Below are 26,019 nucleotides of genomic sequence, written 5' to 3'. Positions count from 1 at the left end.
CACAGCTCTATCCCCTTCCCCTATTACGCATCTCTGGTATTAATAATCATTAATAATCATAATAATTAATAATCATTAATGATTATTGTGGCTGGGGGGGATTAATTGCCCCTTTGAATTGCTCCTTGAATTGCCTCTGTGATACAAAAGAGGGCAGGGCTCCTGCAGCTTTAACTGTTGTGATGACGAGGGGATTTCACCAGGTTCCCCATACATACAAATGATACCTGTTGAAATTCCCTTCTCAATACAACTGTTAAAGATACAGGAGCCCGGTCCTCCTTTTCATAGTGTCACCCTACTAAATGGATTGCTTGATTTCATTAAGGAAGGCAGGTTTGACACAGAATCTCACCAGGGACTCATCAGTTTGGCCTTGTGGATGGTTTTCCTCTGGTTGGGTTCCAGCATTGCTCTTTTTTTGGAATGCTTTCAAAGGATTGAGCTGTTTCCACGAAAGCTAGAAACTTCCTTCTTTCTTTCTTTCCTTCCTTTTCTTTTTCAGGATGGGAATTTGAGGATGTATTTGTAAGGTTTATATACTTCCATCATCATTAGATTTCAAGGCAGAGTATAAGCATTAAAACAATATAGTAAAATGAAAACTAAAACAGATCCAAAGATAAGGATTATAGAATCATAGAATCATAGAATAGCAGAGCTGGAAGGGGCCTACAAGATTACATCTGCAATCTTTTTCCTGCATTGAGCAGGGGGTTGGACTCGATGGCCTTATAGGCCCCTTCCAACTCTACTATTCTATGATTCTAAGTTTAACTATGTGGGATTTAAACTGGTCCAATTCATAAGACAAAGAGACTTGTGGCTACTAAATGGCTCAGCCAAAGGGGATCAGAGAGGGGAGTATTTTTAAAATACTATTTTTTAAATCACTGTGGCAGCATAATCAATTACATAATGATTTCAAGCTCAATTTACAGGTTTCTTGCCCACTTTAAGGTTGGCACCTATACAGAAAGTGACCATTTACCATTAACTATGACGTTCGCAGATATAATAAAGACTAATACATGCTTACAACCCCAATATATTACTAACAGAGAATTAGGAGTGACCGGTAATAAGAGAATAAAGTGGACTCCCAAAATTGATCTAGCCTTGTCCCAACTTTTGCAATCAAAGGATTTCAGAACATTACATCTGCAATCTTTTTTGCAAAATCACCCATTGAAGCTATACAGGTATTTCAGGATCTGACAGACAGATTACGAATGTACTTAAAAACAGAAGCGAACTCGGGACTGAGAATTTCAATAGTGAATTCAAGCTGGTATGACCATGAATGTAAAAAAGGCTAAAAGTTGTATGATTAGGGATGTACAGGAATTTTCTTTTGGCTTTCAAAACTTGCATGAGCACGCCCTCTCCCCAACCACAAATGCAAGCATGAGCAAGGGGATGCATTCTTCGAAAACGTTTGCAAATTCTTACATTTGAACAATCCGCAAATTTTGACGGAAAACCACAGTGCGTTTGTCGGGGGGGGGGGGAATTTCCTGCTTTCGTCTAGGGGGGGAACTTTGTGCAACCTTGAGATTTTTGTGTGGAACTTTCACGCCCCGTCCTGTTCATTTTGTGTGACTTTCTCGTTCAAAACGAATAGAGGTCCCAAGGATGAGTGCAAATCTGGAGAACCTGAGTGAACCCAAACCTTCTTTGCACATCCTTAAATTACAATGCCTTGGGAATCTGTGACATGCAAACCTTACACTGTTCACAACTCTGCTTGATTGTGAAAGTGGATTACGTATAACCTTATTTGCTAAAGCTGGTCCCTGCTACACTAATATCATGCCAAGACACTTACATAAATAAATAAATAAATAAATAAATATTGATTTTCTACAGTTTTCTCCATTAAATACCATTAGTCAATTTACCGGAAAATGCATCACTTATAATTTACACGTTTTTATGGGACACAGGAATAAAAATGCACATATATTGTTATGTGATTTTTCAGTTAATTGAATTCCAAGGAGATTTATTTCTGGGGTTATTAATAAATCTTAATATGGCCCATAATGTTCAATTGGTATTTAATTAACCTGAAGTAACTGCCATCCTAAAGGGACAATTATATGTCACCTTCTAGCCTGCTAAGCACATCACAATAGTAACAGGGCCCACAAAACGAAACGTTACATGTCGACAACACAAGCAAAACATAAAAAGAAAGCAATAAAGAAGGTATAGTGGATGAAATATTAATAATGGCTGTATTTAAAAACTCAGAAAGGGAATTGGAATTGAAGGCTGAGATTTTGTCACTTGAGGCTGCAAATCAGAATGGCATACAACAGGCCTAAATAGATCCCAGAATAGTAAGCAGAGAGAAGTTCTTTATTGTGGCTGTAGCTAGACCTAAGGTTTATCCCAAGATCATCCCGGGTCCGTCCCTGCCTGAGAACTGGATGCCCTGTGTGGCACTTAGATGAACAGGTTTGACCCCAGGACAATCCTGGGATAATCCTTAGGTCTAGCTATGGCCTGTGTCTTAGCAAATTGCCATTATATGCAAACATAGAAGAAAACACAGACGAAAACACTATACAATTAAAAACTCCACCAACAAACTATTAAGAGTTGAATAGTTTTCCGTACAGCTTTTAGACTTCGTGGCACGTATTTGTAGAGCGTTGACAAGGAATTTGGAAGTTCTAAAAGATACATCCCTCTCCGCACCAGACAATAGGAAACAAGCCTTAACAAGGGATGAATGTATTTGGTTCTGAGATTATTATATATAGAGCCTTCTAGCAGTACATGAATAGTATCTTCAGTTGATACAGAATTGCAATTGCATACTTTATCCTTCTTAGGAACAAATGGTAAAAGGGGTATAAAATCTAGGGAGATTGTAGAAAAATCTAAAAAGAAAGGTAAACAACATCCAAAGCTCCGTCCATTCAAAGAAAACATCATCACTGAATTTTAAGGGGTTATTTAAAGTATTAGATGAGAAGGATAAACCTGACGGTTCTTCTAAGAGTCAGGGCCAGAGCAAGTTAGAGCCAAAAAGATGCAATTTACCAAACCTAATGACCAATATACCCTAGTATATTTCACATGACAGATGTGAATCAAGACCCATGGTCCATAGCTGAATTCCCCAATAAGCCAAGGTTGGTCCCCTTTGATGGTAATAGACAGTTTTCCCGGAATATCCTTGACTGCTTTTGTTGCGTTTTTTCCTGCTGTCTTGTGTCCATTCCGAAGAACGTTTGCGGTGTGAGCCCAACATTTATTTATTTATTTATCATTGCAATTTTTATACCGCCCAATAGCCGAAGCTCCCCGGGTGGTTCACAAAAATTAAAAACATTCAAAGTATAAAACAAACAGTATCAAAACACGATAGAAAATACAATATAAAAGCACAACCAGGATAAAAACAGCAGCGGTGCAGAAATACAAATTTAAAATGCAATTCAAGTTAACATTAAATTGATAGACTGTTAAAATGCTGACAGAATAAAAATATTCTTTCACCTGGCGTCTGAAAGAATATATTGTAGGTGCCAGGTGAACCGCCTTAGGGAGCTCATTCCACAGCCGGGGTGCCACAGCAGAGAAGGCCCTGCTCCTCCTGGTAGCCACCTGCCTCACTTCCTTTGGCAGGGGCTCACGGAGAAGGACCCCTGAGGAAGACCTTAGGGTCCGGGCAGGTAGATATGGGAGGAGGCGTTCCTTCAGATAGCCTGGCTCCAAGCTGTTTAGGGCTTTAAATGTTAATACCAGCATCTTCGAATTGGGCCCGGACCTGGACTGGCAGCCAACGAAGCTGTGAATCTTCCGAACTGTGAATCTCTCACCCTGCACTTTGTTGCTATAAATGCTTAGCTTTGGTCTGGTAGCTCTCTAGCCCTATAGAACAGAGAAACAGCAGGCCTTGGGGAGGGTTGAGAGAAAAAAGGTGTCTACTTCTCACTCCACTCTTCTGTAAATCTCTCTCCCCAGCACGGTGTGGGACAACAAGGCTCTGAGGGTCGGCTGCATGAAGCCTGGAAAAGAAGTACTTCTCTTAAGGGTTAGGGATACGCTGCAACACGGTGTTGCAGACCTGTTCTTCTGAAGCAGGCTTCTCCAACCTGTCCCTCTCCAGATGTGTCAGACTACAAGTCCCATCTTTCCCAGCCAGCCAACCTGGCCAACGAAGCCTGATGCCGACAAGCGACATTTTCCTAGACTTGCATCCGGTATTTTCAAGAGGACAAAGCCTCAATTCGTCTGTTCTGTTTATCCGCCTCAGCCCAGGAGATGCTTTCGAAATGTGTGATTATTCAGGGTTACAGTTGCAGTGCTCTTTCCAAATCCTCTCTTTAGAATTGCCTCAGCCCATCATGGCCATTAATCGCCCGCTAACTACTAATTCAACTTAGCAAGCGTTGCAAGCCGCTTACTAAACCTATTAATATCTCTCCCATCACCACTTCCAGCCAGTGTGATTTAGAATGAATATATTCTATTGGTCCCAACTTACCAGGGATAAGTCAATATTTTCTAGGGACAATCTCTACTGCCCCTATTTCTTGAGAATGTCATATATATATGGTAACATTTTATTTATTATTCTTTTATTTCATTAGCTGAAATTCTCTGGGCATTTCACAAAACAAGGCTTAAATCCATAAAATATAATAATGCAGTAAAACGTAATAACCTCAAAACAGGATAAAACCAAAGTAAACATGACGACAAAAGCCCGTAGCTGCAAAGATCTAAAGATACATTAACACTGTTTTTAAAACTGACAGGCTAAAAAGACCGGGGTGGGGTGGGGAGGAGACCACAATGTAGGACCCTGGTGATCTTCTTTGGAAGGTGTGTTCCATAATCAGGGTGCCACCACTGAAAAATCTCTCTTTCCTGTAGCCACCCACCTCACCAGTGAATTGTAGTACAAGACATTTGTTATAGGGATTTGTGCAGACCCCCCTAAAGAAGGCGTTAAAATAAAAATAGGCTGAAATTAGGGATTTTCACAGGCCCCACCAACTCATCTTGGAGGTCATTTCAGAGCCTCCAAAATGGCACTGATTCAGCTCAGGGTACTTTGAGGTACTTTAAGAGTCCCCATCCTTCCGGGTTGAAACCCCACCCCAAAGACTTGAGAAGGGGCAACATCTCTCTACGGAGCATGCATGTGTGATGCACAAGCGTGGGCGCTAAGGTGCCGTGCGTTGCTCCCGCTGGATATATATTCCCTTAGGGCTGAACAGAAATGGCTTCTCCACGTCGTCACAGGTGGAGAAACAGAGGAGGGCGTTTCACCGAACGTTCTCCCAGGGATGGGGTGGGAGGCAGAGTTCTCCAACGATGAGGGTGTGCGGAAAAGGACATTCTTGGGACGTTACTCATTCTCTCTTCTGAGAAATTTCAGCTTAGTAAATACTGAATGAAACTCGATAGTTGGTTGTGATGACTGACGGAAGGAAAGGACTAAGATGGGACAGGAGACACGCCCAATTCTTTTTTCAGAACTACGGCAGAGCAATCCTACATATCCAGTCGGGTGGGGCAGAGTGTCCATCCCTCCCATAGCCCAGCCAATTCGCTGTAGCCATGGCAGGAGGGGGTGTCCCTTTTCTTTCCCCTTCTCACTGACTTCGGTGGAAGGGAAATAACTACATCAGCTCCAGGATCGTTGTACAGTTGGGCACTTTTTCTGGGTGACTTGGGGGAAAACAAGGAGTCCTGCTGATCCGTGACAGCCCTGACACACCTAGACACCATCCCTGCAACCAATGGGATACCACTGATGGAGCCAAGGGAAGAGGGTGGAGCCAGGGAAAGGGGGCGGGACCAAGGAAACTGGGTAGGGCTGGGGAAAGAGGTGGAGCCAAGGGAAGAGGGAGAAGCCAAGGAAACTGGGTAGGGCTGGGGAAAGGGGGTGGGGCCAAGGAAACAGGGTAGAGCTAAGGAAACAGCACTCTTCAAATACTTAAAAGGTTGTCACACAGAGGAGGGCCAGGATCTCTTCTTGATCCTCCCAGAGTGCAGGACACGGAATAATGGGCTCAAGTGACAGGAAGCCAGATTTCGGCTGGTCATCAGGAAAAATGTCCTGACTGTTAGAGCAGCACGACAATGGAACCAGTGACCTAGGGAGGTGGTGGGCTCTCCCACACAATGAGGCCTTCAAGAGGCAGGTGGACAACCACCTGTCAGGTGTGCTTTAGGGTGGATTCCTGCATTGAGTGGGGGGTTGGACTTGATGGCCTTATAGGCCCCTTCCAACTCTACAATCTGTGATTCTATGATTCCTTGGCTTCAAACTGTGCTTGCTTACTTTAAAATTTCACTCCTTGGTGACTACTTTTTAGGGGATGTATGTGATGAAAATCTGGTAATGGGGCTCCAGTATGGAGTCCAATTCATTCCCCTTACTGAAACAAGGGTTGTGATGTCTCTACCCATGTAGTTCCACGAAGGGGCTGCCCCGCGGACTACAATTTTTCAGCTGAATCGCACCAATCCAGTTTGAGAGGAGTCCAGCTGGCTGGCATTGAAGGGTCCCCAACCAGTCCTCTTACGACAACACCAGACTTGCCCCCCTGCTAATTTTTTTCGAGATGGGTGGTACAGGAAGCGCTAATCCCCGGGAACAATGGTTGTGTGTGGATTTAACGACGCGGTGTTCTCCCCACCCAGACAGGCTCCAACGCGGTTTGGACGGCAACTCCCTTTAATTATATCTGCTTTCCTCCTTTAACTGCAGCTACTGTATTCCACTTGAAGGCGTGAACGCGGACGTGGCGAGGGTGGGGCACTCATGGGGGTGGAGATATGGATTATTTCACACAGGGATCCAGCACAGGAATCACATATCTAAACAGACCTGACGTTTGACAGCAGCTTAAATGTTGCCTTGCAATTTGCGCAAATCTCTATTTGTGCAAACTTTTTTTGGGGGGCGGGGGGTGGAATCCAAAATCGACTAGCTCCACTAGTGGATCCATTAACAAAAAAAATCCACTAGCAAAAAACCTTCCTGCCCATCATCCTACCTCTAAAAAATTTACCCCCTTCCCTGGAGGCTGAGAGAGAGAGAGAGGGAGAGAGACTCCCATTGGTGCCAATGGAGATTTCTTATTTTTAATCTCTGAAGTGGTAGTTGGTTGAATATTCTAAAAGAAATATGAAAAACAATTTGCCTGAGTGGGAAGGTTTAAATAGGGTGACCATATGAAAAGGAGGTCAGGGCTCCTGTATCTTGAACAGTTGCATAGAAAAGGGAATTTCTGCAGGTGTCATTTGTATATATGGAGAACCTGGTGAAATTCCCTCTTCATCACACCAGTTAAAGCTGCAGGAGTCCTGCCTAGCATGACTCGATACAAAAGAGGGCAGGGCTCCTGCAGCTTTAACTGTGGTGATGAAGAGGGAATTTCACCAGGTGCTGCATGCCTACAAATGACACCTGCTGAAATCCCCTTTTCTATGCAACTGTTCAAGATACAGGAGCCCGGTCCTCCTTTCCATACAGTCACCTGAGTTTAAACCACTGCTACCTGTGCATGGTGTTCCTGACCTGAATCGGGCTCCCACATACTTACACGAAGGTGAACAAAAGGCTGAGGATCAGCTGCATATTTAACATCAGGTGTAGTTCAGCTCAAAGTGACTCACCCTGCCCCAAACCGTCACCTGTTCTTATGGCCACCTCCTTCCTCGTCTTCCCCAATGAAGAACAGCGCCGGGCGTTTTATGGGCGAGGGTTTTCGTCACAGTTCCCTACCCTAGGGCTGCTTGTTCCCTATTAATATTCTGGATGATTAACAGGGCATCAAACAGAGAACGTATTGAGTGATCGTAATACCAGCTAATGACAAGGTGATCTTGTGATATTTTAAGAAGGCGGCTGCTAATTGCTATTCCTCTGATCAAGTCACAGTTTCCAGTGTGAACCAACCACTCTCCGGCCAGAGGCGCTGGCCAGCTTCTGGGGCTCAGATGAACAGAGACGTGTTCATACTTTCCAATTTTAAAAAGGAAGGGCTGAATTCAGCAGGGGCTGCATGCTTTAATCTCCGAGTCTTTCTGGGAAGGCTCCTTTTAAAAGTCAAATGATTTCACAAGGTTGTTGAAATTGCCCTTCTCCAACCTGGTGCCCCCAGCTGTGCTGGACTGCAACTCCCATAATTCCCACCAGGCATAGCCATTACATGTACCTAGACCTATAAATTTGCATATGCCAATGACACAGGCTGAAGGGACCTATTGAACCTTCTGCCCCTTCTTCCTCACCCTCAATCCAGTTGGTTATCTGCTTAACTGCAACCCATTTTAAAAGCATGCAGCTGATCTAACCTCCATAATTCAATAAGTTATAGAATCCTAGAATCCTAGAATCGTAGAGTTGGAAGGGGCTTCTCTGTGAGGCTGGTGGCTACTAGGAGCAGGGCCTTCTCTGCTGTGGCACCCCGGCTGTGGAATGAGCTCCCCAGGGAGGTGCACCTGGCGCCTACACTGTATTCCTTCCATCGCCAGCTGAACACCTTTTTATTTTCTCAGTATTTTAACACCTAATTTAACTCAAACTTTAACTTTGCTGTTTTAATTCGTATTTTAATCTATTTCAACCTCTGCTGTGTTATCTTGGTTGTGCTTTTTATACTGTATTTTTGTATTTGTGTTTTTAGACTGTTGGTTGTTTCGTTGTGCTTTTCATGGGTTTAATTTTTGTGAACCGCCCAGTGAGCTTGGGCGGTATAAAAATGTAATAAATAAATAAATAAATAAATAAATAAATAAAAGTACGGATTGCATAATTCTACCAGTTTCTCAGTAAAGTGAACACCTCTTCCCCGGCTTTCCAGTGCTCCGGCCAATGACTGGATACGTCCTTGGGTACCCATCCTCTTAATTTATGTCAACCGAATTACTGAATAAATGAAAGAGCATGGCTCAAACCATGCTTTTCTTTAGGTTTTGCCCGATTTTGCATTAACTTACAACGAGGCCCCACTCACATAATCAAGGGTTCCCCAACCACTCCGGCCACCCCCAAAACGGTCCCCCTGGGCCAAGCCTTGGTGTCAACCCAAAAGTGCGACAAAATGGCAGCCTGGGCTGAGCCTCTCTGAACTCACGTCCGTTCGCCTTTTCCAGAAACGCGTTGCTCTCAGCCTTCCTCCACTGACTCACCCTGAAAGCTTCTAAATGTAATTTATACTTAATAATTCGAAATATATAGAGCAGTGATTGTGGTTGGTTTTATTTTATGGCTGCCAATTTGTGCAGATGGCTTTAGCAGCTTAGTCATCCACAGATCTGCTGCTCCCACAAGGTTTGTTTGCTTCACGCCGCGATTTTGCACTGGTATAACATCAACAGTTCTGGGGTGCTGCTGTTCCCCCCGTCATTTATCCTTTTAACGGTAGTAACAATAATAATATGATGATGATGATAAATTTTATCGCAAGTATTTCCACTACTCAAAGCAATTCGCATCGATTATCTCAATAATAATAGTTTCAAGAGACATAACGTATTTCTTCGATTCTAAGACGCCATCGGTTGTAAGACGCACACTAATTTCAGTACCACCAACAGAAAAAAAGCTTTGATTCTAAGAAATAATAAACACACACCCCATTTTGATTCTAAGACGCACCCCATTTTTAGAGATGTTTATATGGGGAAAAAAGTGTGTCTTAATCGAAGAAATACGGTAATAACAAGGAAGAGCCATGATGGATCAGACCAAGGCCATAGCTAGGCGAGGGCTTTATCCTGGGGATCGCCCTGGGATCATCCCTGTGTGTCCAGATTTATTTATTTATTTATTTATTACATTTTTATACTGCCCAATAGCCGGAGCTCTCTGGGCGGTTCGCAGGGGATCCTGACAGCATGATTTTGCCCTACCCTTCTAGCCTGGTTTCCCCACAGTCCCGGGCTGATCCCAAGACCGTGGAACGTGTGGCTGGGCATCACGATTTGTCCAGCGGGGGGAAATAATTCTTTAAAAAACACACACACTTACCTTGTGCATATGAGCATTCGTGCGCTCCGTGTCCTTTAAAAGAAAAAATGGCAGCCACGATGTTGCGCGCCACGTGTAGACGAGGGCGACAATCATAAAATTGTGAGATTGCCTCCCTCTGACCCCCTCGTCTAGCTGAGGCCCAAGTGTTCATTTGGTCCAGGACATGAGTGCAACAGCACATTCCCATGCCATGCTGGACCAGACCAACGGTCCATCTAGTCCAGCATTTTGGATCAGACCAAGGGTTCATCTAGTTCATCTAGTAACAGCACCCTTAGCAACTGGTATACATAGACATAACTGCCTCTGGTACTGGAAAGCCACAGCTGGACCTAAGGTTTATCCTGGGATCATCCAGGGTTCGCCCCTGCCTGAGCACTGGATCCCCTGTGTGTCACCTAGATGAACAGGTTTGACCCCTGGACGATCCTGGGATAAACCTTAAGTCTAGCTATGGCTGAAGTATCAGATAACCATTGGGATTAATAGCCATCGATAGCCTTCTCCACCAGGAATTTCTCCAACCTGCTTTTCAAGCCGTCCAAATTGGTGGCCGTCACCACATCCTGTGGCAGTGAATTTCATAGTTTGTCTATTTGCAGTGTGAAGAAGGACTTCCGTTTATCGGCCTTGAATCTCCCACCGACCATCTTCATGGGATGACCCCCATTGGGTTCTGGTATTATGAGGGAGGGAGAAAAATGTCTCCCTTTGCTAGGCTGGTAATATTATCTTCTTTTACAAATGGGTGACTGAGGCTGAGACAAAATGGCATAAGTCTCACGTCACAAATTTATGTCTAGAGTTGTACAAAGATTTTCTTTCCATTTGTTTAAGGACTAGCTCCATTTATACACACACACACCTCCGAACATGCATGGGAGCACATTTTGCAGACAAAGCTCACATTTTCCCACCCTCGTGATGCTTGCATACTTTAGAAAGATGTGTAGTTTTTGAAGAAAAGGTGCGTTTCACACTTCAGTCAATGGAGAAGTGAGGCCTTTTGGTGCGCCCTTTTAAAAAATGTGTACCCAAATGCATAATTTCCCCATTTGAACGGTGGTGATGGAGAGCTTATTATCAGACTGGGATTTGAAGTGGAGTTCAGAGAACTTCAATAAGGTTCATTCCTACTTATGGCTGAAGTAAGATTTGAACATACCCTGTAACATTTCACAGTGGAAAATATCCTTTTTCTCACGTCAAGAGCCATTCTTGTGCTACTCGATAGTCTCAGTAGATTTTGCGCGGAGGAAATGAGGGACTAATTTGACTTTCTCTTCAACTTAAAGTTTCTCTTGTACTTTTCCCCTGTCACAAAAGATTTTTTTTTAATGCAGGCTACTGTGCTGAGGAACCCTCTGAGCTAATTCCCCTTGACTTCCTGCCATTCCTGGCAATCACGCCAATGGCCTCCGGCATTAAGTGAAGCATCAAAAGGAAAATTAACATCTTCTATCAGCAGTTAGAGGAAATTATGGAGATATAAATCTTGTTTTATACCTTCTCATGTGTGTTTTCCATTTTTCCCTTTGATTCCCCCCCCTTCCCGACACCCCAACACCACCATTTTAAATCCCCGCTGTAAAAACCAGTGGTGTAATTAGCTGCATGTTACACCTGGCATTTTATTCAGCTGTAGAATAACAATTTCTTCAGCTTTCTTCTTCTTTGTACATCTCAAATGAAGCCCCTGAGGACTCAGACCTGCAATTGTACCTGCCTTTTACTTCCCTCTGTTATCTAATTGTTAGTAGGGGCGGGGGAAACCCAACAACCGTTGCGATCAAGTTTACATCTATCATGTGTGTTCCACGCAACTCACTTGGGCCCCTGTCCATCAGGAATATCCAACCTTTCTTAGATGAAAATAGCAACACACTTAGAACTTAATTTGGATTTTCTGGTATTGCTGCCTCTTGTTAGAAAGACAGCTGGCAGAAAAACAAAACAAAAAGGCAAATTGGAATGAGCTTTTATCTAGGGTGACCATATGAAAAGGAGGACAGGGCTCCTGTATCTTTAGCAGTTGCATAGAAAAGTGAATTTCAGCAGGTGTCATTTGTATGTATGCAGTACCTTGTGAAATTCCCTCTTCATCACACCAGTTAAAGCTGCAGGTGCACTTTCCTCTTTTAAAACGGTCACTCTAGTATAGCTCCTGCACCTTTAACTGAAATGATGAAGAGGGAATTTCACCAGGTTCTCCATATATACAAATGACACCTGCTGAAATTCCCTTTTCTATGCAACTGTTAAAGATACAGGAGCCCTGCCCTCCTTTTCATATGGTCACCCTAATATTGTGAATCTATTCCTGTTGTTTTTATACATATATATGTGAATGTGTGTGTGTGTTTTAACTAGACTGAAAAATTAAATAATTTTTAGAAAATATTTTACTATTACTGTTGTTTTATCTATGTATATTGCCAACCTAGGCTTAATCTACACCAAGCAGGACATAGCACTATGAAGGTGGTATGAAAGCGGTATGTAGTATGTGTCAATGGGCCCCAACAGTTGTCAGTGCACTTCAATCTTGCTATAAAGTAGTAATGTGGCCCCTGCCTTTAAGCTTCTGATACTAGTGGAAGCATAGAGCCATTGTCGCTGTCTACTCCAGAAATGTATCCAATCTCCTTTTAAAGCCGTCTAAATTGGTGGCCATCACCACATCTTGTGGTAGTGAATTCCGTATGTTAACTATGCACCATGTGAAGAACTCCTTCCTTTGATCTGTCCTGAATCTCCCACGCATCAGCATCATGAGATGACCCTTTTGGGTTCTAGTATTATGAGAGAGGGAGAAAAATGTTTCCCTATCCACATTCTCCACACCAGGCATCATGTTGTACACCTCTATGATGAGCATATAAGAACCTAAGAAGAGCCCTGATGCTGGATCAGACCAAGGGTCCATCTAGCCCAGCACTCTGTCCACACAGTGTCCAACCAGCCATCAGCCAGGGACCAACAAAGTAGGACATGGTGCAACAGCACCCTCCCACCCATGTTCCCCAGCAACTGGTGCACACAGGCTTATTGCCTCGAATATTGGAGATAGCACACAACCATCAGGGCTAGTAGCCATGGATAGCCTTTGTCTCCAGGAATGTATCCACCCCCCTTTTAAAGCCATCCAAATGGGTGGCCCTCACTACGTCCTGCAGTAGCAAATTCCATACTTTAACTCTGCTCTGTGTGAAGAAGTCCTTCCTTTTCTTTGTCCTGAGTCTCCCACCCATCAGCATCATGAGATGACCCTTTTGGGTTCTAGTATTATGAGAGAGGGAGAAAAAGGTCTTCCTGTCCACATTCTCCACATCATGCTGTGCACATCACTCATGCTTCCCTTTCCTCGCCTTATTCCCAAGCTAAACAATCCCAGATGTTATAACCTTCCCTCCTAAGGGAGATGCTCCAGCCCCTGGTGGACAATACTGAGACAGATGGACCAAGTGTCCGACTCAGTAGAAGGCCAGCTTCCTACACTCCTAGAATGACAACAATAGCAGTGTCAATGAATGTCATTGTAAGAGAGCATTCCGCAAAGGCAAAACTACGGACAGGTATTTAACAGGGATGTCCGTATGGACGAAAATGGGGACTGTTCCAGATGAATATGTCACAAAGGAGGGAGCGCAGCCTGACGAACCCTTGGGTACTTTTCTTCTTGAAGATCTGCTCTTGGCCTTCACAGCAAAGCAACGCTTGTAACCTAATTGTACGCCGATAGCATCAAACAGCTATCCCGGATTTGGCACCTGGCTGTCAGCCAACCTTATCTAAGAACAGATCTGACAGGCTTAGTGACTGATCAGATCATTAGCTGGTAATATAGGTGTGTTCCTCAGTGCCTGCCAAAAGGCTTTAAGTAACTTCTGTTTCCTTGTCAAGGGCCCATGGATCCAAGGAACACTGGCGCTAGAGGAGGAGGAGCTAAGGAGACACCGCGGGGAAGTGGGAGGGGTTTGATCTTACGTATATGCTGAGCTGAAGAATTGTGTCTCCTCTTTGTACTTTTTCGAGAGCCGTTTGGCTAAAAAACGGTTGCTTCTGTTACATGAAAATCATCCTTCTTTCATTCTGGTGTCATTCAGCGGGCTTTTTCCGCTGTGGCACCCCGGTTGTGGAATGAGCTCCCCAGAGAGGTCCACCTGGCGCCTACACTGTATTCTTTTCGTCGCCAGCTGAAGACCTTTTTATTCACTCAGTATTTTAACACTTAATTTTAACTTAAATTTAAATTTTACTGTTTTAACTCTGTATTTTAATCTTACATCAATTTTGCTGCGTGGTTTTATCCTGGTTGTGCTTTTTATACTGTATTTTGCATTTGTGCTTTTAACCTGTTGGTTGTTTTATGATGGTTTTAATTTCTTGTGAACCGCCCAGAGAGCTTTGGCTATTGGGCGGTATAAAAATGTAATAAATAAATAAATAAATAAAGAATTCTGGCTACTCCAGATATGACCAAAATTTGTCTGCAGAAAGCATTCCGGGGCTTGCAATATTTTGCGTTTTAGTTTGCTTTTGTTTGTTTGAAGGGAATTAAAAAACAACATACACGCTCACTTTTCAGCTTTAAAACTTATGGAAACACACACACACACGTATAGCTACTCCTGGTATCCGTTTGACAGCACAGCTACTGTGATAAGAAGCCAAAAAATTGATTATATCTCTCTGAGTGTATTATACTGTTGTTAGTCTTTCTATCTTTAATTATCTATCTATCTATCTATCTATCTATCTATCTATCATCTATCTATCTATGAGACTTATTTTTATTATAAAATTCTAGTAACAAAAAGGGAAGAAAAACAAAGGGAAAAACATGTAGATACATAGATTTGATTATATCAGTTTCATCGTGCGTATACATGTATATATGTGTGTGTGTGTGTTTCTAAGAACTATATATAAACTTCAGCCAAAGCAGTGCAAATACCCAAAGAGGTATCCATTCGCACAACACACAAATGTTGAAAGTGTTGTAAAGTCTTCAATCCATGGCATTATAGGAGGTGAGTAGTTTTTTTATCCAAATTTTTATGAACCATCCAGAGAGGTTTGGCTAATGGGCACGAAAGAATGTTGTCTTGTATATTCGATTATATTGAAATGGTATTTGTATTGTATTTTAATTGTAGCTCCTGACATAGGATCTCACGATCCGAAACATTGAGCCTCGTTGAATTTTTAAATAAAAGCAATTTCTTTTGACAAATACCAGCCTACATTTATCACCTTGTTTCGCGCCAGAGCCGTTTTTTTGCAGATCCCTTGAATATACTAGTAGCAATTTGGTGCTGTTTTATAACAGATATGTAACTTAAAGAAAATATTAAGAAACAAAAGTAAAGTATCAGCATCCTTGGAGGAACCCCAAAATTTGCCTAGATAGAAACGTCTTTGGGGAGAAAAATGAAAGGGAAAAGAAACCCTAATGCAATCCAATGGGGAAAGAGGATTCTTACTAGCTGCAGAATGTAGGGTGGCCATATGGAAAGGAGGACGGGGCTCCAGTATCTTTAACAGTTCTATAGAAAAGGGAATTTCAGCTGGTGTCATTTGTATGTATACAGCACCTGGAGAAATTCCCTCTTCATCACAATAGTTAAAGCTGCAGGAACTCTGCCCTCTTTTGTAGGCTGAATAAATATAGTTATTTTCTAACATTACTTCTTTTCAGGAGTCCCAGAGAATCTATAGGCCTCTGCCAGAGTTGTTCCATTCATTTCTTAATATAATATAATATAATATAATATAATATAATATGATATAATATATATATTCCAATCTCTCTTAAAGTTATCTTTATTTATTTATTTATTACATTTCTATACTGCCCAATAGCCGGAGCTCTCTGGGCGGTTCACAAAAATTAAAAAAATTAAAACCATTCCATATAAACATCTCTAAAAACGGGGTGCGTCTTAGAATCGCGGGTGCGTTTATTATTTCTTAGAATCAAAGCTTTTTTTTTTCTGTTGGTGGTACTGAAATTAGTGTGCGTCTTACAATCGATGGCATCTTAGAATCGAAGAAATACGGGTATGGGCACAAATCGACAGATTCGTAAATAGGAGAAAGATAATAAGACCAAGTACGAGAAATTTAATGGAATGGGGGGGGGGTAGGCCCACTGTAGCGGCCATTTAATGAATGGGCAACATCCCTATGGCACCCGTGGTTCTCTCAAAATTCCAACTGTGCCCACTACCACACTGGAATCCCACAGGATCGTAGCTGAGAAGCATCTCTCACAACACAGTGCAGTGATTTCTGGGAATGTTGTCTCTTGCCTCTATCATTCCATTTCGCTTCCAGACTCCTTGCACACAGACAGTTTACAGTTTACTTCCTGGGACACTACATTTTGTGTGTGTGTGTGTGTGTGTGTGTGTGTGTGTGTGTGAATCAAATTATACGGAGATACAAATTCCTCCCCCTTTCTCTCTCTCTGTGTTTTTATCACACAGGTTCTGACTTTCTGCAGCAAAATGGGAAGGCAGCCAGCTAAAAGGAACAGCCTCCACCCACCTCACTACCCGTTGCATACTCTGACAGCTGTGCGTACATTTCATGCGCTTAAGAGGCAATACTGCCACGGAGACAGGTGCTGAAATGCTAAGTTTAACTTGAAAGGTTGAAATAGCATCTACCATCCACACGGAATGTGCTTTATCCTAATCCTGCTTTTGCAAAGAACTCCATGCCCACACTGTTAGATGAGTATTTTTATTTAATTTATTTATTATCACATTTATATCCTGCCTTTTTTTCTGCGAAGGAACAGGGCAGCTTACATGATCCATCTCCTCTCCATTTTACCCTCACAACAACCCTGTTAGGGTGAGAGTCAGTGACTGGCCCAAAGTCACCCAGTGATCTTCATAGCCAAGTGGGGATTAGGAACGAGATCTCCTGAGTCCTACTTAAGGATGGAAATAAAGCCCTATGAAGAGAGACTGAAAGAATTGGGCATGTTTAGCCTCGAGAAGATAAGATTATGGGGAGACATGAGATAGGGTGACCATATTTGGGAAACCAAAAAAGAGGACACCTATTGTGTGTGTGGGGAAGCAGCTTTCTGAGTCCTGCAGAAAGTACATTATTCCCCCGCCACCTTAAAGAACCCGATTGGAGTGGAGGAGGGGAAAGGATTTCATTCTGCACCACCACCATCCACTCCAATTGGGGCCTTTTCTATAATGTCCATGAATGACCCACTTTCCCCTTTAAGACCTCAATTGGAGCTCGGGGTGGGGGAATGACGTGCCTCAAGAAAGCATGTCATTCCCTCCTGCCATGCTAATGGCAGCCTTAAAGGGGAAGGTGTGTCATTCCAGGACATTATTGAAAATGATAGAAAATCCCCCCTGACACCATGGAAAGAACAAAAACCAGGACAAATCCGGGGAAATCCTGACAGTTGGTCACCCTACATGAGAGCACTCTTCAAATACTCAAAAGGTTGTCACACAGAGGAGGGCCAGGATCTCTTCTCGATCTTCCCAGAGTGCAGGACACGGAATAACGGGCTCAAGTTAAAGGAAGCCAGATTTCGGCTGGACATCAGGAAAAACGTCCTGACTGTTAGAGCAGGATGACCATGGAACCAGTGACCTAGGGAGGTGGTGGGCTCTCCCACACTAGAGGCCTTGAAGAGGCAGCTGGACAACCATCTGTCAGGGATGCTTTAGGGTGGGTTCCTGCGTTGAGCAGGGGGTTTGACTCAATGACCTTATAGGCCCCTTCCAGCTCTACTATTCTATGATTCTATGCGCCAAGCTGCATAAGTGGCTGGGACTTAGCCCCACCCTCCACTCACACCTGGCACCTGACCATCTCAATGTGAGCCACCGTTTTAATGCATGATGGAAGCTCTAGATTTTTGTATATCTAAAGTTGTGCACAACAATGTCAATCAAGAGCCATTTCTATAACATAAGAGGCCAACTTGAGTTAAAATAGTGGCTCACATGGAGGAGTGAATGGCTGTGGGATGCTCCCGGCTCACTCGCTGAGCCCTCCAGGGCCTTGTGCAGCCCAGCTCATGCGGGCGGGTAGCAGCTCCTTGAATGTCTTCCAGGCACAGACTCACGCCTGTCCATCCATAGCCCTAAGACTTTAACCACCACACCAGCTTTCTCGTGTGCTTTGGAATCACTGGAGATTTTAAGAGAGTGGAATTTTAAGAGAGTGCCGTGGGTGCTCTCACAAAATGGCTACCATGGGGGTGTTGCCCATTTATGAAATGGCTGCTGTGGTGGGCACGGCGGGTCACCCTTTCTTCAAGACCGCGGCATCATTTTGCGGAGCCTGCTGCAAAATCTATAACAAGAGCCCTCTCCCATACACATTCCACAATCCTGTAAGTCATGAAAGAAAGAAAGAAATCTATTTGAATTTTGAAATTGCACCATGGCCCACACTGGGGCTTCTCTACCACACCCCCAACCACACACATTTTGTTGTTGCTACTTTTGTTTAACACAACCTCCAACCGGAAGAAGATCCTTAAAACATTTTATAATGTTTTGGAGCTATCAATCCCACCACCAGCATTGGCTCCCAATGTTGCTGGGATCAATGTCCCCAGTTATTATTGTGCTTCCTCTTTCCCACTAGCTGTTCCTTCTTCTCGCCTACGCACAAGGAATTCTGGGACTGGTAGTTCTCGAGAGAGCAAATCACCAGGGGGAAGCACAAATCCCCCTGACTCTCATAGTTTAACTATAACCATAAGTACAAGTAAACTCTCTCTGTTTTTTATTTGTACCCCTCCTTTCTACCAAGAAAAAAAAAGGGACTCGAGGCCATTTTTGTTATATTATTTATTTCTCAATTTGCACCTTGGTGTAGAAATTAGCATATGCAAATTCTATGCAAATGATGCCCACTTTTGTCCTCTTTTTTTGTGATGCATTTCCTCTCTTTCAGCGATGTGCAAGTGCCCCGCCACTCCTTGCTGCTCCTACCCCCCCAAAACAAAAACACAAAATGTAGCACCAGAGGCAGGAATTCATGCTCTTTCTAATTCCGGTCTTATTTCCAAGGCCGCATGGCTTAGCAAGCAAGCATCAACTCTTATTTGCCAGTTTGGACAAAATATCTTAGTTCTTTGGTTTGCCCCAAAGCATGAAAGGATTGAGGGAACCCTGGTTCACAGAGCAAGGTGCGTGAACCCAATGGTCCTTAAAAGTTCACGCACCCTGTGCCAAACCATGGCTTGGCATTGCAGCCAAAGCACCTCTCTCTACAGTTTGAACGTGCCTGCAACAGATGTTGGAAGGGAAAACTCAAACCAGCCAACAGAACGTTCTACTTCTTCCAGATCCCGCTCCTGAAATCAGAACGGTCCGGCCAAATTACGGGCAGCGGCCGGCATGAAAATGCCCCCGACATTTTCGATCCGTGCAATCCATCTGAGCGTCATCCGAATAGACAAAACACAGAGCAGACAACATAGCTCAAGGTTCTTGCTGTTCATCCTTGTTCCTGGTGAGTAATAATAAGTCATCCTGGCCGCAAGCCAGCAGGCGTCAGACCTGATGTAGGTTGCTCATGTAATCAGCTCCTACAATCTCTCCCTGTACATTTTTGTAGTTGTTGCTACATTACTATTTCCCCCTGCATTAGAATACACAAACATCTCATTTTGCACACAACATAGAGCTTGCCCCTGGGCTATGAAATCAATGATTTGGCTAGGGATGGATCCAGGTTACCACAGCACAGCAGCCCCCAAAATGATCACCCAAAGAGGACCAGGTGATGGGGATAGTGGCAATTCGCTCTTGTGTCACCACAGCATTCTTTCCTCTTCTTTTTGAAAGCATTTTATAGGGAAGTCTTGTATGACTGACAGCAGAGTTGCTTTATACAGGGGAAAGTGTGGCAACGCAACGTTTAGTATGGGAGGTGAAACACACAGGGCGGAGCTAATTTAAAAGAAGTTCCAAACAACTGACTTTATTCATGCTTTTGTACACTTTGTTCATGACGGTTATCTAACAAGCATCCCCTTAATGCTGGCTTTGTGCGAAGGCACGGGATATGGTTCCTTGCTTCCTTCAAGGAGTGATTATGTGGCACTCCTTGTTGAACAGGAAGAGAAGGAGGAGGAAGGAGGAAGAGGAAGGGGAGGGGTCAGGAAAAAGGAACTGATCAAGTTGCAGAACAAGGGGGAGGAACAAGCCATGTCCTCTATTGCCCCCTAGTGTCTGGAAGCATGTGGAGTTGTGCCTATTAACCAACAAGGTGAGCCAGTGTGGTGTAGTGGCTAAAGTGTTGGACTGGGAGTCGGGAGATCCGGGTTCTAGTCCCCACTCGGCCATGGAAATCCACTGGGTGACTTTGGGCAAGTCACAGACTCTCAGCCCAACCCACCTCACAGGGTTGTTGTTGTTGTGAGACTAAAATGGAGAGGAGGAGGAGGAGGATGTACGCTGCCTTGGGTTCCTTGCAGGAAAAAAGTTGGGATATAAATGCAACAATATATAAATAAATAAACAAGGCAGTGACCAGCCAAGCACATATGTGGTTATAGACATCCATTTTATTTGTGTGTGTGTGTGTGTGTGGGTGGGTGTAGGTGTTTCTTCTAAAATATATTCTCCATTTCTACTACAACATGTGCTTATTCCCACATTAATGTGTTTAGCATCACGGCAGCAGAAGCAGATTCTATTTTATTCCCATCACTGCAATGGTGCTTGTGAGTTTGAAATGTAAAACTGCACGTACCCAGAGGATTTAAACAAAAACAAAAACAGGGGCAGGATCTACACTACTGCTTTAAAGCGCTTTATAACAGTTATACAGTGCTTTAACTGCTTTAAAGCACTATAAAACTGTTATAAAGCGCTTTAAAGCAGTAGTGTAGATCCGGCCAGGGTTGGCCAACGTTTTTTGTGTGTTCGCCCTAACAGATAGGCGTTGTAAAATCAGTTGCAAAGCATGGGTTACTGGAGCGGTGGAGAGGGGAGGGGGAGAAAGATTGGCTGTGTGCATCACAACGTAAGAAATACACATGGATATATAAGAGGACCCCTCCCAGATAATAAAATCCAGGGTGTGTGCAAAATTATGCAAATGTATAGGGTAGGGTGGCTGAGCTCTGTCCATGGACCAACCAGGAGTCTTTGTACTCAATCTGCAAGCTGCAGTGTCTGATATTCAATTGCAATGACCACCCCAAGTAGAATTATAGAGAAACATGAAGAAGTGGCTAGTTGGTTCCTTGGTGATGTTCAGTCTCCCACCAGAAGGGGGAAGCAATGATTCATCCTTTGGAAGAGGGAAAGCCTTTCAGTCTCTGTTACTCAATTGCTTGCACTTGGGATGCCCCATCCTCTGAAGAACAGAAGAACCTAAGAAGAGCCCTGATGCTGGATCAGACCAAGGGTCCATCTAGTCCAGCACTCTGTTCACACAGTGGCCAACCAGCCATTGGCCAGGGATGAACAAGCAGGACGTGGTGCAACAGCACCCTCCCACCCATGTTCCCCAGCAACTGGTGCACACAGGCTCACTGCCTTGGATACTGGAGGTAGCACATAACCATCAGGGCTACTAGCCATTGCTAGCCTTCTTCTCTTGTGGTAGTGAATTCCATAATGTAACTATGTGTTGTGTGAAGAAGTCCTTCCTTTTATTTGTCCGGAATCTCCCACCAATCTGCTTCATGGGATGACCTCAATGGGTTCTAGCATTTTGAGTAAGGGAGAAAACACGACAGTTTAAATTGCCCTGGGGTTTGTCATGAAATTGCCATGGGAGTTCTCGTTGTGGTCCGAGGGTGAACCTCCATGGCCATCTGTCAGGGATGCTTTAAGGTAGATTCCTGCATTGATCAGGGGGTTGGACTTGATGGCCTTATAGGCCCCTTCCAACTCTGCTATTCTACTATTCTATGATTCTATGATTCTATATAAATCTATTTTAATAAATCTATTATAGAAAATAAATAAATAAATTTAGACCTGCTGGTACTATATTATTATTATTATTATTATTATTATTATTATTATTATTATTATTATATTCATTCATAAGAATTGGGCTCTTATGATCTTACTGCCTTTTTTAGCATTTTGTTTTCTTTTACGATCGTTCCATCTGCCTTTGAGGGATTTAAGCCGAGACTGGATACTCCTATTCTAAGCTCCAAGGTCCCTTCCAAATCTAAAATTATGTGATCCTTTCAAGTAAGACACGGTTTTGCCAGGATACCGAAAGACACAGGAGTCCACATTTTTGCCAGGATACCGAAAGCCAGTTTCCTTTCCTGTGCCAGTGTATGCAAAACCCGGCAACCAAAACCTTTTAAACAAGGTTGCAAACCACGGTTGCTTTTACGGTTGCTGTTGTACATATTTTATCACTTCCAACTACCGTGACACTCCTCCAGAGGCTTGGGCGAACAAGGGGAGCTATTCAAGAATGGCGCCATTCGTGCAGAGGCTTTTCCAGGCGTTCCCCGCATGGAAAACAGAGCCGCTGCCAAAACAGAGCCTGTAAAACCCTTTGATGAGTAGATGTTTGGATAAGCGCAAATAATTCCCATTGACGCTTTGCTCCAATGCTCAGAGCGGATTTGTGGAGATGTGGAGACCTTGTCAGGCATCGTATATATAATCCATAACCAAAGAAGAACCCTGTTGGATCAGGGCAAAGACCTATCTAGTCCAAAGGCTGGTTTCAGATGGTTGTGTGCTATCTCCAATATTCGAGGCAGGAAGCCTGTGTGCACCAGTTGCTGGGGAACATGGGTGGGAGGGTGCTGTTGCACTGTGTCCTGCTTGTTCGTCCCTGGCCAATGGCTGGTGGGCCACTGTGTGACCAGAGTGCTGGACTAGATGGACCCTTGGTCTGATCCAGCCTCAGGGGACTTCTGATGTTCTTGAAGAGGTCAACTAGCTGCAAGACATGAGACCCATTGCCTTTCCTCCTGTTGCACTGAAGCGACTAATAGCCAAAGTTGAACTCCTTCCTGGATATATTCCAGATACAGCATCAAGAAAAGTTTGATTTGAAAACCGATGTGCACATCCAGCAAATTTGCACATATTATTACGTTGTCTATTTGCTTGCTCATGGCATTTTTTTTAACTGCCTGTTAACTCAAGTTCTCTGGGCGGTGTACAGTACATTCAAAACAACCCCTAAAATCGAAACAATAAAATGATGATTAAAAACAGCACAACATAAAACCAAGCGAAGTGCACTGTGTGCATGATGCTCTAAGGAAGAGCATGAGCAAGAAGAACCAAAGGTGGAAAGCAGACGTTGTGCATTTCAGCAGTGGAGGAGACACCACAGAGGGAAGGTCAAAGCAAGGAGAAGAAGCAACAGAAAGAGGAGGAAGAAATGAGATTGGAAAGAAGGGATGGATATCAGCAAATTCAGCTACACTTGCAGGTGTTGTGTGGACTCCATGAATTTGCAGGCCACTTAAAAAAAAACTTTTTGGGGAAAGGGGATCTGTGCAAATGCGCCTACGCATGTGCAAATGGATGAAATTCTCCTTCCAAAAATCCGATTCCATCCAAGACGGGAGGATGGAACGAAAGACATCTGACAATCCGCCCGACGTGGACGGAAGAGATTTAAGGAAATCTCTCCGCCCTTATCTGTGCCGTTCCTCCTGCTTCGACAAGTCGCTGTGGGGCAGCAAAGAGATTTTGCAGCCCCCCCCGGGTTTCGAGCCGCGTCACTCCCATGCTCCCAAGCTTGTTCTCATCACCATAAGGACTAGAAACAAAACCTGAGACAATGTCTGCCCCCGACGTCAAAGGGTAGGGTCAGCGGTACAACGCATATTTTGCATGCCAACGGACCTGCATTCACACCCTGAAAAGTCCCCTATTTGAAATCTTGGAGACCTGCTCTTGATCTTTGCACCTCCAGATGTTATGGACTACAGCTCCCCTCAGCCCCAGCTAGCAGGCCAATGGTTGGGGATGATGGAGTTGCAATCCCAAACAGAGCACCATCTCATTCGTGTTCTCCAAGAGAGTGGTATTCAGAGGGGTGCTGCAGAAAAAGGGGGTCGTGAAGGAGATCTTCAGAGGGGGTGTGTGACCATGGGGAGGTTGACGAGAAGCAAACAGGTTTCCCCAAATTGTGGTTTGGGTAGTTGGCTGATCTTCCTGGTGCTTAAAAATGATTAAAGCCTCCCTTCCCTGAACGCCCATTCGCTGGCAGGCAGGTAACGTAAGGCGAACAGAACTTCAACGTCTCCATCTCCCCGCGACGAGAGCCAGACAGGTTTTTTCAGGTTCCCTGGCGTCACTGGAGACTCCGCCATGAGATAAGGCGGCATTTATGTCTGCAGGCTTAGTGGGGCGGTGGGGGGGGAGGGGAGGGCCAGAACTCTGTGGCGTTGAGATATGAGGAATACGATACGTTTTGTCTAGGGCGGTTCCTCGCCAGGCTACCAAATGTATTCAACGCTGAAGTTAATTAGTTGTGCTTAGGTGTGTGTGTGTCACACACACACACACACACACACACACACACACACACACGAACATAAGAGGAGTCCTGAAGATCAGACCAAGGGTCCATTTAATCCAGAGGCCAACCAGCTGTCGACCAAGGACCCACAAGCAGGACACGGGTGCAACAGCACCTTCCCACCCATGTTCCCCAGGAACTGGTGCACATAAGCTTACTGCCTCTGATACTGGAGGGAGCACGTAGCCATCAGGACTAGTAGCCATGGATAGCCTTCTCCGCCAGGAATTTAGCCAACCCCCTTTTCAAGCCATCCAAATCGGTAGCTGTCACTACATGTTGTGGTTGTGAGTTCCGTAATTTAACTCTGCGCTGTGTGAAGAAGGATTTCCGCTGATCTCCCACCCGTCAGCTTCATGAGATGACCCCTGTGGGTTCTAATATTATGAGAGAGGGAGAAAAATGTCTCCCCATTCTCCATAACATGCACCATGTTGTACACCTCTGTGATGTCTCCTCTTCCTCACCTTATTCTGAACAAACCCAGCTTCTGTAACCTTCCCCATAGGGAAGATGTTTCCCTATCCACATTCTCCATGCCATTTCTTAGCATACATTTCTCTGTCTTTGAATCACTGGGAGCTACCATGACATTTACATACCGACACACCAAACACAGAGGTGACACATGTCCTTCAAGTTTAGAGTGAACCTATGGAAAAGAGGACCAGGCTCCTGTATCTTTAAGAGTTGGATTGAAAAGGGGATTTCAGCAGGTGTCCTTTGTACGCATGCAGCACCTGGTGAAATTCCCTCTTCATCACCACAGTTAAAGCTGCAGGAGCCCTGCCCTCTTGACCAGATACAAAAGAGGGCAGGGTTCCGGCAGCTTTAACTGTTGTGATGAAGAGGGAATTTCACCAGGTGCTGCATGCGTACAAAGGACACCTGCTGAGATTCCTTTTTCAATCCAACTCTTAAAGATACAGGAGCCCAGTCCTCCTTTCCATAGGGTCACCCTATCCAAGATCTTACACATGGTGGAAGCAGGGACTCACTTGAAATGCCCCTCGTCTCAAACCAAGCACTCCTTCCAAAGCTAGGTTGGGCATGCGTCCTCCTTTGCAGAGGACAAGACGTCTCTTTGAACACATCCTCTAAAGATCCCTAAGAAGGAATAACAGAGGCCCAGAAGGTCTCCCATCACCTGTACAGGAGAACCACACCTGGCTGCAATCTTTCCCACTGTAGGGAGACCTATTGTGTTTCTATTTAAATTATAGTAAACGGTCGTATCTACAAATGCATTTGCAAATGTCAATTTTATCTCCCACCTCTTTTGTCTTGGTTTTCGGATGATGCATTTTTTGCTGACCACCACACCCATCACAAAAAGATTAAAAGTTGGCCTTGTCAACTTTGGATAGAAAAATATTACCCACCTGCAAAACAGGGCCTGAAATGTCCAGGGTGGATCTCTGGAGAACCTGATACGGAGACCTCCGTACCTCATTTTTTGTCCCTAGAAT

The sequence above is a fragment of the Elgaria multicarinata genome, chromosome 22, assembly GCF_023053635.1.
Source record: "Elgaria multicarinata webbii isolate HBS135686 ecotype San Diego chromosome 22, rElgMul1.1.pri, whole genome shotgun sequence".
In the NCBI taxonomy this organism is placed as follows: domain Eukaryota; kingdom Metazoa; phylum Chordata; class Lepidosauria; order Squamata; family Anguidae; genus Elgaria; species Elgaria multicarinata.
The sequence above is the reverse complement of the archived record's forward strand: the minus strand, read 5'-3'. Positions refer to the sequence as shown.